The sequence below is a fragment of the Xyrauchen texanus genome, chromosome 40, assembly GCF_025860055.1.
Source record: "Xyrauchen texanus isolate HMW12.3.18 chromosome 40, RBS_HiC_50CHRs, whole genome shotgun sequence".
Lineage (NCBI taxonomy): Eukaryota > Metazoa > Chordata > Actinopteri > Cypriniformes > Catostomidae > Xyrauchen > Xyrauchen texanus.
The window spans coordinates 13,299,620-13,313,543 of NC_068315.1; the positions used below are offsets into that span (position 1 = coordinate 13,299,620).

At 46.1% G+C, this 13,924-nt stretch overlaps 1 protein-coding gene across 2 annotated transcripts in view; it reads left to right on the plus strand.

The window, feature by feature from the left end:
* LOC127633214 (unconventional myosin-Id-like) overlaps positions 1 to 13,924 on the plus strand; it is a 103,044-nt gene that overhangs the window by 74,119 nt on the left and 15,001 nt on the right. The window lies entirely within an intron of this gene.

Genomic DNA, 13,924 nt, shown 5'->3' on the forward strand with positions numbered 1-13,924 from the left:
GTGAGTGTAGATAATTAAACATATTTGTCAAAAGTAACTCTTTTTTATTTTTTATGAGGAAATAATTTCTGATGGCACCTTTAATACTGCATTTAGCCATTTCAAACATGTCTACTTCCACTTTAGTCTCTGTATTCAAGGTGATCAAACTGGTTTAGCTATATCGAGTGCTTTTTCTGTAATTAAAGCCCCTGTATATCCCCAGCATTGAGTATTTTCTTAGAAAACACCTTGCTTATTAACGTTTCTTTGCTAATGACCTGCAACCGTAAGCTCTCCCTGGTTCCATCCATCAGAGAGATCCATCCATCCAACTAAAAGCCAGCCTCTGAGGCTGCTGCGTTTCAACCCCTGTAGATGTGTACTTAACCTTTATCTCTCCTTTGCTGCCTGAGCACTAGACACCACATTGGGGCTGCTCCTTCCATTCTCATTCCACTTCCTACTGTCATTTTTAAAAGTGACATCCACAGAACTGCATGTATAGCAGCTTTAGAGAGTTAGTAATGCAGTAACCCTAGTCTGTTTAAATCAATTAAAATTATGCTGAACTATATCACATGCCCAAAGTGGATGTTATATTCAGTAGACATAAATATCTCAGCACATTAAGCTGAGTTTGACACTGAACTCATTTGACTTTTCTGCCAGAGTGGCTTTACGGGAAAACTGCAGACATAACTGGTTGTCTTGTGCTATAAATAGAATGGAAGAACATCCCATGTATTAAAAATCAGTCAGATTGGCAAATCTGTGCCATATGCGAGTAAGATCGTAACCCTCTTATCTGAAGTAATGCCAAAGAGTGTTGTCTCCATACTATTTGAGAACTGATTTGGCTTTACATAAAAAAAGTAATAAAAAGGATTATATTTCTGTCTCCGACATTCTTCCTTGATTGCATCTAATTATTTGTATTTCTCTGTGGTTTTGTATTTATCCACATCACTCTTTAGAGCCTTAGGTGAGATCAGACATAACAGCATAAAATAAAATGCAATGTGTGTTCAATTAAGAATTTAATTAAATTCAAAGATGCATACACATTTCATAGTGATTTTTGACTCCGGGTGGTCAAGCTCCATTAAGGCCAAAAACCACCATAGACGTTCTGTAGTCCATGCTACTTAAATTGTTATGAAGCCACACAATCACTTTGTGCAATGATGAGAAAAAAACGAGTTATTATTCGCTCTTAAATGAAATAAAATAATTTATCAACTCTTGTAAACAGCGCTAGTGATGGGAAGTCTGTTTAATTTTCACGAACCAGTTCTTTCGTGAAAAATGGCTACTTCTCTAGACCTTCATTTGCAAATATTTATTAAAATATTTTAAAAATAATACATAAACATCTGTAGGTTTATAAATGTTTTATTCGGCTTCTACCATTGACATCTCGTCACATAGCAAGTCCTCGGTAATCCTCTGCAAACTTCAACAGAACGTGGGGACAGCTCATTCTGTTCTATTTGAGTCGGACAGTTCGACATGCTGCGTAGGCAGTACATATACTTCAGCTGTGCATCTTGCATCATCACCCTGGAACTAAAGTTCGATTCATTTAGATTTTGTGAACCTGCTCGACCGGTTACTTGCTGTAAATCATTTTAAAAGAACGATCTTTTGAAGAATCAGACATCACTAAACGGCTCACAAAGCAAATGTGGCGACACGTCAATAACATGAAACATCAGTTCTTGCTTGTGAAACCCGGGGAGGTTTAATTTATGATTGGTATTGTGCTGTAATATTAAATGCTAAAAGCCCTATGTTCAAGCCCCGATTTAACATAAGTGTATTTTTTACTAAACTTTTTGCAACTATTTGGTTCTCTTACGAGAGGTTCTCTCGTATTGCGTAAGCTAGCTTACGCTACGGGAAAGATTAATCTTTTCTGAGATATTGAAGCCAAAATATTATCCTTAATTTTGTATCCATTGTCAACGCAGTGCAGCAGCTGCATACCTTGAGTGGGCTAGCTAGTGAGCTCATTGGTTGCTCTGCGGCAACTGCTGCAGCCTATAGACGAACTTGAGTGAACTCGCGTCCAATGAGAGGCGCCCGCGCCGTCACTGTATCAAAGCCCGCCAGAATGGGCGTGGCTAGAGTGCATATAAGCGTAAGTTTGTAGCCTGGAACCCTGATTTTCATCTATTCAGCGAAGCTCTTCGCATCTCTGAACTGCAGAAGCCGCGTCGCCGTTCGAGGGGCATCTAGCAAGCTTGGACAGCGCTCGAAGAAGCCGGCCGTCTTCGCCACCTTCAGCCATCCTGCGAGCTACGCCATTCGGCGACGTATCCTTTTTAGAGCAAGCTAGTTCCTCAGCGAAATTCACAAAAAGAGCAACGAGCGTCTTTTTAAAGATGCCTCGCACCACCTGCGCCTCATGCCGCGCCCCTCTCAGCGCCGGAGACCGCCACCTCATCTGCGCTCTCTGCCTGGGACTGGAACATGCAGAGCTCGCCCTCGCTGACGGCGGATGCGACTTCTGCGAGGAGCTTCCGATGTCGACCCTGCGGGCTTGACTCGAAGCACTGCCGCCTTTCGTTTCGCCGCGCAGAAAGAAGCGCCGCTCCCAAAGGCTGCCGGAACCGGTGTTAGAAGCGACTACCTCGCCGGAGCCTCTCCCTCGAGCCTCGCTTTCACCTTCCCCGCCCCCCCCCAGGACGCGCAGTTGCCGCCGAGCGGCCGCACTGTTGCCATCTCGGATGACGAGGCGGAGGATAAGGGCTGCTGTTCCATCATGGCTTCGGACAGTGAGGAGTGGTCAGGCTCCCAAGCCGCCTCCTCGGCCCAGGAATCCAGCAGGACCCGCGCCAGAGTCGAAGAAGGACTAACGCGCCTCCTCACACAGGCCGTCGACCGCCTCGGGCTCGAGTGGTCACCGCTCTCTGAGCAGGCTCCCAACAGACTCGACGGCTGCTTTCTTCAGAGCTGTCGCCATGCGGCGCCCACGGCCCGGGCCGCTCCCTTCCTACCGGAACTCCACGCCGAGCTCTCTAAATCGTGGAACGCGCCTCTCTCGGCCAGGAACCGATCCCATGTCTCCACCTCTCTCGCTTCGGTGGATGGCGCCACCGAGAGGGGCTACTCTTCCATCTCCCCGGTCGAGGGTTCGGTAGCAGCACACCTTTGCCCGCCCTCCGCGAGATGGCAGTCTAAGCCAGTGCTCCCGTCTAAGGCCTGCAGAACTACTTCCCCCTGTGTTGGCCGCGCCTATGCCGCCGCCGGCCAAGCCGCATCTGCTCTGCATTCCATGGCCGTCTTACAGATCCTCCAAGCGGACCTTCTTCGAGAGTGGGATGAGAAAGGCAGGCACCCAGAGGCTGTTTCAGATCTAAGGAGTGCGACGGATCTCGCCCTTCGCGCCACCAAAGCTGCAACTCAAGCCCTAGGGAAGTGCATGGCCGCGCTGACTGTGACCGAGAGACACCTATGGCTAACGCTAGCCGACATGGGAGAAGCTGAACGCTCCACGTTCCTCAATGCGCCGCTCTCTCCGTCCGGTCTCTTCGGTTCCGCGGTGAGTGGCATTGTTGACCGTTTCTCGGAAGTCCAGAAAGCCACCCAAGTCATGAATCTCTTCCTGCCTCGTCGCGCTAGCTCCTCTGCAGGCCGCCCACGTGACCAGCCTCCTGCACGAGCCTCTTCACAGCGCCCAGCTCAGCAAAGCCAGACTTCTCAGCGTCGACAGGGCGGCCGCCTAGATCGCGCTCAGACAGCCGCCGCAGACCGCTGCCCCCCCCGCGGGCCTCGGCCTAAGATTGCGCTGAAACCTGAGCAACCGAAGTCCTCCTAGCTTTGTTGAGGAAAGACGGCTCAGTCCCGCCGCGGCCGGACCACCGTCAAAGCTTCGCCCCCTGTCAGTCCCCTTCTCTCAGGCTACTGCAGTGGTGGATTCAGCAGCCAACAAGCCAGTGATACTGCCCGCTTGCCTGCACTCAAATGCCGTTTTCACGGCGACCCAAAGAAATCTTGTAAAAAGCAAACATGCCTTATGTGTAGAAAATGTGCCCACAATCCAGTGTTCACCCCTACACACAAGCATTACACTTCCCGTGTCCCTATCAGAGCCCACTCACATAAAGCGGGCACAGCCAGCTCGAGTGTTAGTCAATAAACGCGCCCCTTCTCTGCCCGCTCTGTCACACGGCCAGCAAACACCTCTCTGTATGTAAGTCCCATGCCGTGACTATGCTCGCGCATCACTTAACAGATGTGACGCATTCCCCATTCACCTCAATCGGGAAGTCACTCACAGAACAGCCTGTCCCTGCTGTCTGCGAGCAGTCATGCATAAGCACAGTAAGCGCGCTCACACATTCTGTTCAGCTCGCTGTGTGCGGCAATCAGGGCGACTTGGCCATTCACCCTCTAGCGTTACGCTTCAAAGCATGGAAAGCTATCCCAGGGATATCCAAATGGGTGTTAAGCACAATAAAACAGGGCTATTTGCTACAGTTCGATCGCCGCCCTCCCGCTTCAGAGCTGGCTCGAAACTACTGTGAACACGGAAGCAGCCTGCATGCTTCGTTCAGAAATAGCAAACCTTCTGTGCAAAAGGGCCATAGAGAGAGTGCCACCTTCTCTGAGCGAGTCGAGGTTTTACAGCCGTTATTTTCTTGTCCCCAAGAAAGACGGCGGCCTCGGACCAATATTAGATCTCAGGGTTTTGAACAAGGTGCTCGCAAAAAGACCGTTCAAAATGCTTACAATCAGGAAACTCCTCGTGCATGTGCGCCAGGGGGACTGGTTTATTTCTCTCGATCTGAAAGATGCCTACTTTCAGATTCAGATAAATCCCCATCACAGGCCATTCTTGAGATTCGCCTTCGACGGCCAGGTTTATCAATACACCATCCTTCCGTTCGGCCTGTCTTTAGCACCCCGTACTTTCACGAAGTGCATGGATGCGGCGCTCGCACCCCTGCGGAGTCAGGGCTTGCGAATTCTGAACTATTTGGACGATTGGCTGATTTTGGCACAATCACATACGGAGCTTCTGTCTCACAGGACAGTTCTCCTCAGTCATCTGAACAGTTTGGGTCTCGCAGTCAATTGGACCAAGAGCTCACTACAGCCCAGTCAGGCAATTTCCTTCCTTGGAATAGAACTAGACTCCATGGCGATGACGGCTCGCTTATCTACACAGCGCGCGCCGTGTTCAGCGACTAGCCGCGTCCTTTCAGATGAACAGCCTCACGCCTCTGAAAAAATTCAGAGAATGCTAGGTTACATGGCCTCAGCCGCAGCAGTACTTCAGCTGGGTTTACTGTACATGCGCCCGCTTCAGCATTGGCTAAACACCCGCGCGTCTCGCCGGGCTTGGGCCACGGGCCGCCAGCCGATCAGAGTGACTCAGACCTGTATCTCAGCTCTGCAGCCCTGGGCAGTGGCCGAATAGTATCAGCGGGGAGTGCGATGGGAGCTGTATCTCGCCGAAAAGTCATCTCGACAGACGCGTCCAACACGGGTTGGGGTGCGGTCTGCGAGGGCTCTCCGGTTTTTGGCCTATGGTCAGTTCAGGAAAAGCTCCTTCACATAAATTGTCTGGAAATGATAGCGGTCGAGTACGCGCTCGTGCGCTTCCTCCCGGTCATTCAGGGTCACCACGTCCTGGTCTGTTCGGACAACAGATCTGTGGTATTCTATTTAAACCGTCAGGGTGGTGTCAGATCCAGGAACCTCTTCCATCTGACAAAACGCATACTGAGTTGGTCCCAGTGCCACCTGCGCTCGCTGAGGGCGACGCACGTGCCAGGCCACCTGAACGACGGCCCAGACAGACTGTCCAGAGACAATATTTCCCAGGGGAATGGTCCCTGCACGCTCAAACAGTCCAGAAGTTATGGAGCATATTCGGCAGAGCAGAGATAGACCTCTTTGCGTCAGAAGAGAACTCTCACTGCCCAGTATTTTTCTCAAAAAGCGAGGACACGCTGGCCCAACCACCCGCTTTACGCCTTCCCTCCCGTCTCGCTATTGCCACAGGTAATGCAGAGGATCAGGGAAACGCGTCACTCGGTGCTCCTCATAGCCCCGCGCTGGGAGAATCAGACATGGTTCCCGGAGCTTACGCAGCTGTCACTGACAGCCCCGTGGCCCATTCCAGTGAGAGCAGATCTCCTCTCTCAAGCTCGCGGCACGATCTGGCATCCCCACCCAGAGCTGGGCGCTGCAGCGTGGGTGATCAACGACTACCCGTCGCTTTGCCAGAAGGAGTAATAAACACTATCATACACGCTAGAGCCCCTTCCACGAGAAGACTCTATGCATCCAAATGGTTTGTGTTTTCAAAATGGTGCACCGACAGAGACCTGGACCCACGGACATGTGGGGTGTCGTCGCTGCTCGTGTTTTTACAAGAGCTGCTGGATAAGGGCAGATCCCCATCCACGCTCAAAGTGTATGCGTGGCGGCCGTCGCGGCGTTCGCTGAACCCCTGCATGGCCAGTCACTGGGAAAAACGAGCTGGTCATCCGCTTCCTCAGGGGAGCTAGAAGGATGAACCCCCCGCGCCCCCCATCGGTTCCTATCTGGGATCTTTCTGTAGTTCTCGAAGCTATGAAAGCCCCCTTTCGAACCGCTTCAATCCGTGGATTTGAAATACCTTTCACTCAAAACCGTTTTTCTAACTGCCCTGTCATCAGTTAAACGTGTGGGAGACCTTCACGCACTGTCTGTCAGCGCTGCGTGTCTTGAGTTTGGACCAAGTGACTCCAAGGTCATTTTAAAGCCTAGACACGCCTATGTCCCCAAGGTGATCGGTACTCCTTTCAGAGCACAAATCATTTCCCTATCGGCGCTGCCAGCATCCGATAGCGAACGCGACGCCAATCTCCTTTGCCCAGTCAGAGCACTGAGATTGTGTACTGCGCGCTCCGCCTCTTTCAGACGCTCTGAGCAGCTTTTTGTTTCGTTCGGAGGGCGCACCAAAGGTTTCGCTGCCTCGAAACAGACACTGTCTAGATGGATAGTGGACGCTGTTGCTGCTGCGTACGCGTCAAAAGACCTACCATGCCCGTTAGGCATTAGGGCTCACTCCACTAGAGGCATGGCCTCCTCGTGGGCATGGTCCAGCGGGATTTCCATTCACGACATAATGTGTGGCAGCGGGCTGGGCTTCCCCCTCCACCTTTGTCAGATTTTACAATCTGGAAGTGCCCGCCCTGCAGGCAAAACTACTAGCGGTTTAATACGCTAAAGCTCCCCTGGTGAGCTGCACTGACGGGACACATTCCACACAGACCGGCACCGCCGCTCTGTCTTTCCCTTCCCACTATGTGCTTATGTATTACACACACACTGGCCCGCACTCTTGCCGGCCAAATATTATTCCCCACTCACAAGGGCTCCCCGGGTCCCCCACCCCCGGGGCTCATGCAGTGGATGCTTGGCGCGCACGGCGTTGACAATGGGTTCCCATAGCGTAAGCTAGCTTACGCAATACGAGAGAACCTCTCGTAAGAGAACGAATCAGTTACCTAACGTAACCTCGGTCTCTCTAGATGAGTTAACGAGTATTGCGTAGCCGGCCGTGCTCGCGCCACGTGCGACTTTCGCTTCATTCAATGAAAACCAGGGTTCCAGCCTATGAACTTATGCTTATATGCACTCTAGCCACGCCCATTCTGGCGGGCTTTGATACAGTGACGGCGCGGGCGCCTCTCATTGGACGCGAGTTCACTCAAGTTCGTCTATAGGCTGCAGCAGTTGCCGCAGAGCAACCAATGAGCTCGCTAGCTAGCCCGCTCAAGGTATGCAGCTGCTGCACTGCGTTGACAATGGATACAAAATTAAGGATAATTTTTTGGCTTCAATATCTCAGAAAAGATGAATCTTTCCCGTAGCGTAAGTTAGCTTACGCAATACTCGTTCCCTCATCTAGAGAGAACCGAGGTTACGTTAGGTAACCGATTCGTTTTAATTTATTTTATGCCCTGCATGGTGCTATTAAAACATTATTACTGGCTCTAGCAGTTAAGGATGCTTTTTTCTTGGGCAGACAGAAAACAGAAGAAGTAGGAGGGGCTGGAGGAAGAAGGGAAGCACACAGAGCTGCTCAGTAAAGTTAGATGCAATTCATTTTCAATGAGAGGGACAGGCTGAATTTAGACCAGGAGAAATTCCTTGAAACTGGCACGAATGTATGAAAGAGTTGTGGATCTGCACATCTAATAGCTGTATGCAGGGACATCGCCTCATGCCACTCCAGAGAACACTGCAGACCTAGGTGTCTGCCTGTGTTGGTTAATCCATCACTCAATATTTCTTTCTTTCTTTCTCACCCATTTCTTTTATCCTTCCCTCATCCTACTTGACTTTGCTCACCTCTCCCTCTCTCTCTCTCTCTCTCTCTCTCTCTCTGTGTGTGTGTGTATATATATATATATATATATATATACCTAGCTTCACAGAGATGAGATGTAGGAGATGAAATATTTAAGGTTGTGTGGCTCCAGCTCTATATTTAACTTGGTGCTCCATCATTGACATGTACAGCACACTGGAAGCACTGCACCTCTTTCTATCTGATTGCTCTCTGCAGAGGGAATACCTGATCTCTTCTCCCATCACTACTGCCTTTAAGCATTATTCAAAGAGTTCCAAACTACAGACAGACAGACAGATACACACCCACACATATTTTGGTAGACTTGTACATACACACATTTCTGTCTGCATCTTTTTAGCTGTCATTCATTCTGTCCCTGTTATCAAGAAACATTTCACTCATGCACTAAATAAGAACTGTGAAGACCAGGGTCAAGGATTAGCTGGTAAAATCTAGGCTATTTAGAGTCTTAAGGGGTTCACTGGCTTCTTTGTTGCAACAAGAGACATCCTCAGTCTCCATTATTTCCTGTGTAACTCTTTCAAAAGAGGAAAATCATACTCAATGAGAATCCTTGTCTCTATTGATCACCCTGGCTTGAATTAAAAGGGCCTGTGACATTAAAAGAAAGTGTTCTCTACAGAAATGTATTCATGTCTGTCTTCTTTTTAACAGTTTTTTGTGGAAAGTGAGCAGGAATGAATAGTGTCTTTTGGTCTCAAATACCTTTTCAAAGCTCCTGAAAGAGTAACTAAGATTTTGGATGTGAGTGTCGTTTCTAAACTTCTGACATCATTAAAGAATTCGTAATTAGCCTGGTGCCTCAGGCTGTCAGAAAGCAAGTGGAGGGCTTTGGCATCTCCATATCCATATAGCATATTACCTAAATTGTGTTTGTATATATATTGTGTGTGTGTACAGCCATGGACAAACGTATTGGCAGTGACATACATTTTGTGTTTTGCAAAGTTTGCTGCTTCAGTATTTGTAGATAATTTTTTCACGTTTCTATGGTTTACTGGAAAACAATAAGCATTTCATAAGTTTTAAAGGCTTTTATTGGCAAAAAACACTCAATATATGCAAAGAGTCAATATTTACCATGTTGGCCCTTGTTCTTCATAACCTCTGCAATTCGCTCTGGCATGCTGGATATCAGCTTCTGACTGATGGCGATCCATTCTAGCCTTATTAGTGCTCTGAGTTGATCACAATTTGTGGGCTTCTGCTTGTCCACTCGCCTTTTGAGGATTGACCATAGGTTCACTATAGGATTAAGATTCGGGGAGTTGCCTGGCCACGGATCCAAAACTTCAACGTAATGATGTCCGACGCACTGGCCATGGATCCAAAATTTCAATGTAATGATGTCCGACGCACTTCATTATTACTCTTGCCTTGTGACATGGTGCTCCATCATGCTGGAAAATGCACGGATCATCATCAAATTGCTCCTGGGTCGTTGGGAGAAGTTGCTCTTGCAGGATGTTTTGATACCATTCTTTATTCATGGCAGTGTTTTTGGGCAGAATTGTGAGAGAGCCAACTCTCTTGGATGAAAAGCAACCCCACACTGATGGTCTCAGGATGCTTCACTGTTGGCACGACACAGGACTCATGGTAGCGTTCCCAAACAGTCGGAATGGGGCTTCATCAGAGAAAATAACTTTGCACCAGTCTTCTGCTTACTAAATCCTTGTACTTCCTGCAGAATTTCTGTCTGTCCTTGATGTTTTTCTTGGAGAGAAGTGGCTTCTTTGCTGCACTTCTTGACACCAGGCCATTGTCTAAAAGTCTTCGCCTCACTATGCATGCAGATGCACTCACACCAACCTGCTGCCAATATTGAACAAGCTCTGCACTGGTGGTGACACGATTCCGTAGCTGACTCCTCAGGAGGAGACAGTCCTGGCGCCTGTTGGACAATCTGGGATGTCCTGAAGCCTTCACTTCAGTTGAACCTCTCTCCTTGAAGTTCTTGATGATCCGGTAAATGGTTCTTTCAGGTGCAATATTCTTTGCAGCAATTTCCTTATGTGAGGCCATTTTGATGCAAAGCGAGGATGGCTGCACGTCTTTTTTAGAGGTAACCATTGTGAACAACAACACAATGATTGAAAGATTTTCTTCCCTCCTTTTATAGCAATCAGTCTGCTCTTATAATCCAATCAGAATGATAGAGTGATTTCACCACCTCATTCACACGTTCCCAGGTACTGCTGATATGATACGGCTAAAAAAACTGTGAAATTTGTTTTTTTTTTGATAAAGTTAATTTTTTGGGCCAATGAAGCTTTTTGCAATTATTTAAAATGCATCTGATGACTCTGCACAATAATCTAGAAACAATGTGAATCAACACCACAAGAAATGAAGCAGAACATTTATGTCACTGACAATATTTTTTCCACGGCTGTGTGTGTGTGTGTGTGTGTGTGTGTGTGTGTGTGTGTGTGTGTGTGTGTAAACACACATATACATTATCCTTGAGTAATCATGCTAAATTGCTAATTTGGTACTAGAAAATAACTTGCCATTTATATCAAACACAGCTGAAAGCGATTTGGTTCATTAAATTAAGCTTAACATTGTCTTTTTGAGTTGCTACTACAGTATGCAAAAGTCTGGCATGTCTTAAGGTCAATGTTAGGTAAAAAATGGCAAAAAATAAAATCATCAGTCAATCATTGTTTTGAGGAATGAAAACCAAACAATGCTTGAAACTGCCAAAAGGCAACTGGCTCTAACAAGGACAGAAAGAAATGTGGAAGGCCAGATGTACAAATAAACAAGAGGATAAGTACATCAGAGACTCTAGTTTGAGAAATCGACGTCTCACATGTCCTCAGCTGTCCGTTTCATTGAATTCTACCTGCTAAACACCAGTTTCATTTACAACAGTAAAGAGAAGACTCAGGGGTGCAGGCCTTATGGGAAGAATTGCAAAGAAAAAGCCACTTTTGAAACAGAAAAAAAAAAAAGAAAAGGTTAGTGTGGGCAAAGAAAAACAGACATTGGACAACAGATAATTGGAGAAGAGTGTTATGGATCTTAACCCCATTGAGCTTTTGTGGGATCCGCTAGACTGTAAGGTGCACGAGAAAAAAGTGACAGATAAAACAGCCACATCTATGGCAAGTACTACAGGAAGTGTGGGGTGAAATGTCACCTGAGTATCTGGACAAATTAACATCTTGCATGCCAAGGATCTGAAGAAGCTGTCATTGCTGCACATGGAGGATGGTTTGATGAGGACTCTTTGAAGTAGTTTAAGAAGTCATGACATTTTTTTCAAATTGTAATAGTCATTTTTCACATTATTAATGTCCCAACTATACATTGTGATCAGATGCGTGCGTACGTACACAGAAATGAATGCATCAGTAGAGTCCATTCTTTGTTAATCATGAATTTGTGAGTTTCAGAGCAGACACTTATCAGTAAATATCCTCCATTGATGAAATTAAATTTCTATATCCTCAGACACTTGATAACTTAAGTGTGTTATAGCAACAATTTAATGAGAGGCATAGAGTTGGGGAAGGATGCTTCTCTGTTCCTAATGTGCTGTATTATGCAAAGAATAATGGGAACATTTCACAAGCCTCATTAGTCTGTTAACCAGCAACTGTGTGCTGATGTGCTGGCCACAATCATTGTGCCATTCAGCAAGGTCATCCTTAAGGGTGTGATCTTGTACTTCGGTTCTCTTGGTCCGGACCAAAAAAGAAAATGATACAATTAGTCCTGGTTCACTTGGCGTTCACACTGGCATTTTTTAACACCGAACCTAACGATACAAAACCAAAGGCATCGGGAAAAAGTCACAACCTGCTTGGACAGCTTTTATGACTTATATTTTCTGACGGAATTGCCGATCATCCAAAACAATGCTAGCTGCTGGGCGAAATGCTCTTGTTATATTTATATGTTTATATATGGTGGTATTTTTACCAGCTGAGAACAAACGAAGAGCTAATAAAATGTGTAAAGGAGTCAAAACAGTGCCAGGAATTCCTCCGTTACACACACAAATGAAGATATGCTGCAAGGACGGTTCTGACGCCTTGACCGAACTATAATGGGCAACATAGCTCCTATGATGAGAAGAACCAGGTATGCTTGAGGTCAGCATTTAGGCAAATTACTACATGTTTTTGGTCCGTATAGACATCTTTGGTCCATGTTGCCTTCATATATCAATCGAACCGCACCAAAGTTCATTTGGAAGCGGACCGAGACCCACTTTTCAGGTGGTCTCGGTCCACTTTTTTGGTGTGCACCAAGGTTCGGGTGACGTTCACACTTGTTTAAATGCACCGCACTAATAGAGCAATCACATTAGAGTTCGTTTTAATCGAACCAAACCTGCGAAGTGTGAACACACCCTAAAACTGAACACCTTTTTCACACTCCAAGTGGTCAAGTTAATGGTTCTCTCACTTACACTGCTCATTCATTCTGTCTGCTTACATTTTTCACTTTCCTGCACAACAATTTTTTTCCTGTTAGATTGTCCATCCTTAAAACAAGATAAACTCAAATGAAAAGCAAAATTGTGTAAGATATTTAGTCTTGTTTTCAGAATATATATATTAAATTCAGTTTATTTTTCTTACCTCATTCATTAGAATTTTTTTCTCCTTGTTTTAAGCATAAACATCACTAAATTAAAAAGTTAATTGACAGAATGCTTAAAATAAAAGATACATTCTCTGAAAACAAGTCTTTAAACCTTATCTTATGCAATTTTGCTTCTCAAGTAAATGCAGCCTTTCTTGTTTTAAGGGTGTTTAGACATCATACCTGACAAAAATACTGTTTAAGACAATAATTTAACAATAACTTTCCTCCTCCGCCATTTTTCTTCTGAGCCTCCACTACCTCTTTTTCTCAATATGTCCCTCTCTTCTGCTCTTTCTCACCTCTCCTCACTGTCAGTGCTACAGATGCAGTTTCCATAGCAACTAGACGATCCATGTCTGTCTCATATTTAGTCCATTAGTTGGCCTGCCAGTTTAGAATACTAATGAGTGAAAGAGAGAGAGATGTTTCTCTAAATAGCTTTCATTTGCCTGCCCTGTCAAGGTAAAGGCTGCTCTGAATTGCCAATTGCTGTGATTATACTGAAATCCTTATGTAAATGAGTCTCCCACAGTATTCTTCAGAAGAAAAACTCGTTTCACCCCATCTCTCTCTTTTTTTTTCTCACACACTCCGGAATTCATAATCTTCAGAGTGCATACACTCATATGCACACTAGGAGTGAGAATCAGAAGGGATTTGCCAATACAATATTATATTGATACATTCTCTAGGCCATGATACACAGTTCCAGCTTGTTTGTCATGTGCAAACTTATGCAGTCCACACTATACAGTACGGGTGGAGATCCTTACAGCTGAAAAAGATATTGACATATACTCTTAGCTATGTCCAGTTTACACTGACTTATTTCACCTATTCACATTCTTTCTATGAAGGGTGGCCATTTCCTTTTTCCCAAAAAAATATCAATGTGAAAAATGTAACCAAAAATATTGATTCTTGGCATAAGGATGTCAATATAGTATTGTGAGGTAAAAA